The following is a 5,705-nucleotide window of genomic DNA, read 5'->3' on the forward strand; positions in this document are numbered from 1 at the left end:
ATCAAATGGCCACCGGACTATTTACATTGACCCCCCCCCCCTCTCCATTTGTTTTGTACACTGCTGGTTAAGGGCTTGTAAGTAAGCATTTCACGGCAAGGTCAACACTTGTTGTATTCGGTGCATGTGACTCTTTTTGTTGTTGTTGATTTGACAGACTGACCAGGTGAATCCAGGTGAAAGCTATGATCCCTTATTGATGTCACTTGTTAAATACACTTCAATCAGTGTAGATGAAGGGGAGGAGACGGGTTAAAGAAGGATTTTTAAGCCTTGAGACAATTTAGACATGGATTGTGCATCATTCAGAAGGTGAAAGGGCAAGACAAAATATTTAAGTTCCTTTTGAACAGAGGTATTAGTAGTAGGTGCCAGGCACACCGGTGTGAGTGTGTAAAGAACTGCAACAATGCTCAACAGTTTACCGTGTGTATCAAGAATGGTCCACCACCCAATGGACATCCAGCCAACTTGACACAAATGTGGGAAGCATTGGAGACAACATGGGCCAGCATCCCTGTGGAACGCTTTCAACACCTTGTAGAGTGCATTTCCTAACGAATTGAGGTTATTCTGAGGGCAAAAGGGAATGCAACTCAATATTAGGAAGGTGTTCCTAATGTTCTGTACACTCAGTGTACAAGGGGTACCAGTGCTGAGTCAATGTCTAGGGGTACGAGGTAATTGAGGTAGATGTACATATAACTAGGAATAAACAGTAGCAGCAGCAGTGATGCGTCAAAGTTGGTGCAAAAGGGTCAATGCAGATAGTCGGGGTAGCTATTTGGGTAACTATTTAGCGGTCTTGTGGCTTAGGGGTAGAAGTTGTTCACGGTCCAGCTGGTTCCAGACTTGGTGCGTCGGTACCGCTTGCCGTGTGGTAGCAGAGAGAACATTCTATGACTTGGGTGGCTGGAGCCTTTGACAATTTTTAGAGCCGTCCTCTGGTATAGAGGTCCTGGATGGCAGGGAGTACAGCCCCTGTGATGTACTGGGCCGTACACACTACCCTCTGTAGCACGTACGCCAGTCAAATGCCAGGCGGTTTGCCATACCAGGCGGTTTGCCATACCAGGCGGTTTGCCATACCAGGCGGTTTGCCATACCAGGCGGTTTGCCATACCAGGTAGTTCCATACCAGGCGGTTTGCCATACCAGGCGGTTTGCCATACCAGGCGGTTTGCCATACCAGGCGGTTTGCCATACCAGACGGTTTGCCATACCAGGCGGTGTTGCAGCCAGTCCAGTGGCACCATTTACAGCATCTTTAGAACCATTTGAGGATCTGAGGGCCCATGCCACGTCTCTTTTTTTTTTTGCCCTCTCCACAACTGTGTTGGTGTGTTTGGACCATGATGGATCCTTAGGGAGTTGGACATCGACAGCCACTACAGCCCCGTTGGTGCTCGTCCCTCTGTTTCCTGTAGTCCAGGATCAGCTCATTTGTCTTGCTAATATAGATTGATAGGTTGTTGTCCTGACACCACTCCTTATAGGTTGTGTCATTGTCGTCGGTGATCAGTCCTAACCGCCGTCTTGTTTTGTTGGCAAACGTATGATGGTGTTTGAGTGGTGCGTGGCCACACAGTCGTGGGTGAACAGGAGCACAGGAGGGGAGTAAGCACACACCCTGAGGGGCCCCACGTGTTGAGGGTTGCGTGGCAGATGTGTTGCTACCTACCCTCACCACCTGGGGGCGTCCCGTCAGGAAGTCCAGGATACAGTTACAGAGGGAGGTGTTCAGTCCCAGGGTCCTTAGCTAGTGATGAGCTTTGAGGGCACTGTGGTGTTGAACGCTAGCTGTAAGCAATGAGCCATTCTCACGTAGGTGTTCTTTTGTCCATAGTGGGAAAGGGTAGTGTGGAGTGCAATAGAGAATGGATCTTTTGTGGAGGTATGCAAATTGGGTCAGGGTGTCTGGGATGATGGTGTTGATGTGAGCCATGACCAACCTTTCAAAGCACTTTCGTGGCTACAGACGTGAATGCAAGACGAGTTACCTTGTGTTCTAGGCACAGGGACTATAGTGGTCGGCTTGAAACATGTAGGTATTACAGACTGAGTCAGGGACAGGTTGCAAATGTCAGTAAGAGACTTGCCATCTGATCAGTGCTCTTAGTTTGCGTCTGGTAGTCTATCTGGCCCACGGTCTTGTTAATGTTAACATGTTTAAAGGTCTTACTCACATTAGCGACAAAGAGCGCGAGATCACAGTCGTCCAGAAACAGCCGGTGCCTCTCACGCTTGGTTCAGTGTTGATTGCCTCAAGCGAGCATAGAAGGCATTTAGCTCGTCTGCTGGGCTTGCGTCACTGGACAGCTCGCAGCTGGGTTTCCCAATGTAATCCGTGATAGTTTGCAGGTCCTGCCACATCTGATGAGCTCAGAGCTGGTATGGTAGGATTTGATCTTAGTCCTGTATTGATGCTTTGCCTGTTTGATGGCATAGAGGATTGTTTTTATAAGCGTCCTGGTTAGTGTCCGTCCTTGGAAGCGGCAGCTATAGCCTTTAGTCAGTGCGGATGTTGCCTGTAATCCATGGCTTCTGGTTGGGAAATGTACGTACGGTCACTGTGGGGACGACAGTCGATGTACTTATTAATGAAACTGGTGACTGATGTGGTAAACTCCTCAATACAATCGGATAAGTCCGGAACACATTCCATAGTCTGTGCTAGCAAAACAGTCTGTAGCTTAGCTTCATTGTACACATCTGTATTGAGATCGTCACTGATACTTCCTGTTTTGAATGTTTGCTTGTAAGCAGGAATCGGGGATAGTCAGATTTTGCCAATGGAGGGTGAGAGAGAGGCTTTGTATGTGTATCTGTATGTGTGTGGAGTAAAGGTGTGAATGAAACAATGGTGACGACAGAGGGCAACGTCTAGGGATGTTGTATCATCTGTGCGTGTGCCGTGGCAATACCTGCAGCTTTTGTTTGTGGTGTGTGTCTGTGTTACTGGCAACCTGCCCTTCATTCTGGGGCTGGGCTGCACCTAGTTCTCTCTCTGGTTTCTATTATGGTGTTAGTCAGTCAGGGAAGACCTGACCCTCGGGCTTAGGGGTGAGGGACACAGGAAACAAGCAACCTTTGTCGCAAGACCTGTAACGTGGAAACGAGGGTATATTCCCTCTCCCTGGTCAGTTCAGCAGCAAAACATGAAAATGTAGACTTGTTGAATTGTAAAAAACTGCTCTGTGTCGTTGACTGGAGTTCAGACGCAGGCAGCGGGGCATTTTTCTCTTTCTCAAAACAAAGAGCCCTTATCCTGTCAGTCAGACGGCTGTGGGCTGGAAGCCTGCTACTAGCCCGTTCTCTCCCTCTGTCGTGTTCCCTGCTGCAGTTACTCTCCTGTTAGCTGTCCCTGTTGTCTGCATGAGCTCCATGACTACGCTTTAGCCCCACGACTACAGCCCCACGACTACAGCCCCACGACTACAGCCCCGACAGCCCACGACTACAGCGCACGACTACACGCATACACGACTACAGCGCCACGACTACAGCCCACGACTACAGCCCACGACGTAGAGCCCCACGACATACAGCTTTCCCGACTACAGCTTGCCCACACTACAGCGCCCACGACGTACAGCCCCACGACTACAGCCGCGGCCACGACTACGAACGCTCAGCGCAGACTACAGCCCCACGATGCACTACAGCCCCACGACTACAGCCCCACGAGCTACAGCCACTACGAGCCACGCAGCTACGCGACGCGCCACGACTACAGCGCCACGCCACTACAGCGCCCACGACTACAGCTTTAGCCCAGCTACACGCCAGCTACAGGCGCCACGCGACTACAAGTACTTAGCGCAGACTACACAACGACTACAGGCTACCACGACTACAGCCCCACGACTCCCACGACTTTAGGCGGCACGGCTCGCCACGCTACAGCTTTACAGCCCACGACTACAGCTCTTAGCCAGACTACAGCCCCACTACCCCCACGACTACATGATTATACGATAAGCCCAGCTAAGCCGCCAGTTTAAGCACGACTACTGCCCCCACATACAGCCCCACGACTAAGCTCACACCACGCGACGACTAAAATCACAGTGGGGGCTTCAAGTTCCTCTGGTGTTCACATCATAAGGAGCTATCACTGGTCCACACACATCAACACAGTGGTGAAGAAGGGCACGACAACGCCCCCTTCCTCCGATGCACCAGTCTGGAACAACAGGTTCTGACAGCTTCTACCTCCAAGCTATTAGACTGCTAAATAGTTTTACTTAAATAGTTAACCAGTAACTAACTGGAATCCTGGAATATATTTATTTTTTGACCCTTTTTGCACCAATCTCTGTCTTGTAACTGTTTATTATCGTATCCTGTTCCTAGTCACTTTACCCTACCTATATTAACATATCTACCTCATGTATGTAGTTCCGTTCTTGTCTTTTAATGTTTGTATTATGTATGATTTGTGTGGACTTCTAATTTCTCTCTGTATTGTTGCGAAGGGCCGTAAGTAAGCATTTCACTGTTAGTCACACCTGTTGTTTACAGAAGCATTTCCATGTTAGTGCTACACCTGTTGTTTACAAGCATTTCACTGGTTGTTCCCTACACTTGTTGTTTACCAGTATTTCACTGTTAGTCTACACCTGTTGTTTACAAAGCATTTCACTGTTAGTTCTACACCTGTTGTTTACCAGCATTTCCTGTTAGTCTACACTGTTGTTTACAAGCATTTCACTGTTAGTCTACACTTGTTGTTTACCAAGCATTTCACTGTTAGTCTACACCTGTTGTTTACGAAGCATTTCACTGTTAGTCACAACCTGTTGTTTACGAAGCATTTCACTGTTAGTCCACACCTGTTTGTTTACAACGCATTTTCAACTGTTGTCTCCTGTTGTTTCGAAGCATTTCCTGTTAGTCTAACACCTGTTGTTTACAAGCATTTCAACTGTTAGGTTGCTACACCTGTTGTTTACAGAAGCTTTCACTGTTAGTCTACACCTGTTGTTTAGCACAGCATTTTCAAAAATAAAAAAAAAAAACTGTTAGTCTACATGTTGTTACGAAGCATTTTCACTGTTAGTCTACCAGTCTGTTGTTACCAAAGCATTTCACTTGTTAGTCTGCACCTGTTGGTTTACACAAGCATTTCACTGTTAGTCTACACTGTTTGTTTACGAAGCATTTCACTGTTAGTCTACACTGTTGCTTTTGACGAAGCTATTTCACTGTTGTCTACACCTGTTGTTTACAAGCATTTCACTGTTAGTCTACATCCTGTTTTTTACGAAGGCATTTCTCTGTTAGTCACCACCTGTTGGTTTACGAAGCATTTCCCCTGTTAGTCTACACACTGTTGTTTGAAGCATTTCACTGTTAGTTCCACACCTGTTGTGACACATACGATTTGATTTGATGGGATTTTCTATCTTCAGCGCCATGATTTAGCGTCCTATGGTTGAGGGCTGTGCAGCAGTGTGCTCAGGTTTGTGGCTAGATTCTCTCCTCTCCTGTACTTGACAGTAAGGAGGCCTGTTATTTGTACGCTGGAACTACTGTTGTTGCTGCTGGGATCACTATAGTGTGTTCTCATGGCTCCTGTCCCCAGCAACTGGACAGTAGAAGGGGATGTTCTCATGGCTTCCCAGCAGTGCGGAGAGAGGGGATGTTTCATGGCTCCCAGCCAACTGGATCAGTAGAGGGAGGATGTTTCATGATTTCCCCAG

The sequence above is a fragment of the Salvelinus sp. IW2-2015 genome, unplaced genomic scaffold (assembly GCF_002910315.2).
Source record: "Salvelinus sp. IW2-2015 unplaced genomic scaffold, ASM291031v2 Un_scaffold6572, whole genome shotgun sequence".
NCBI classification, from domain to species: domain Eukaryota; kingdom Metazoa; phylum Chordata; class Actinopteri; order Salmoniformes; family Salmonidae; genus Salvelinus; species Salvelinus sp. IW2-2015.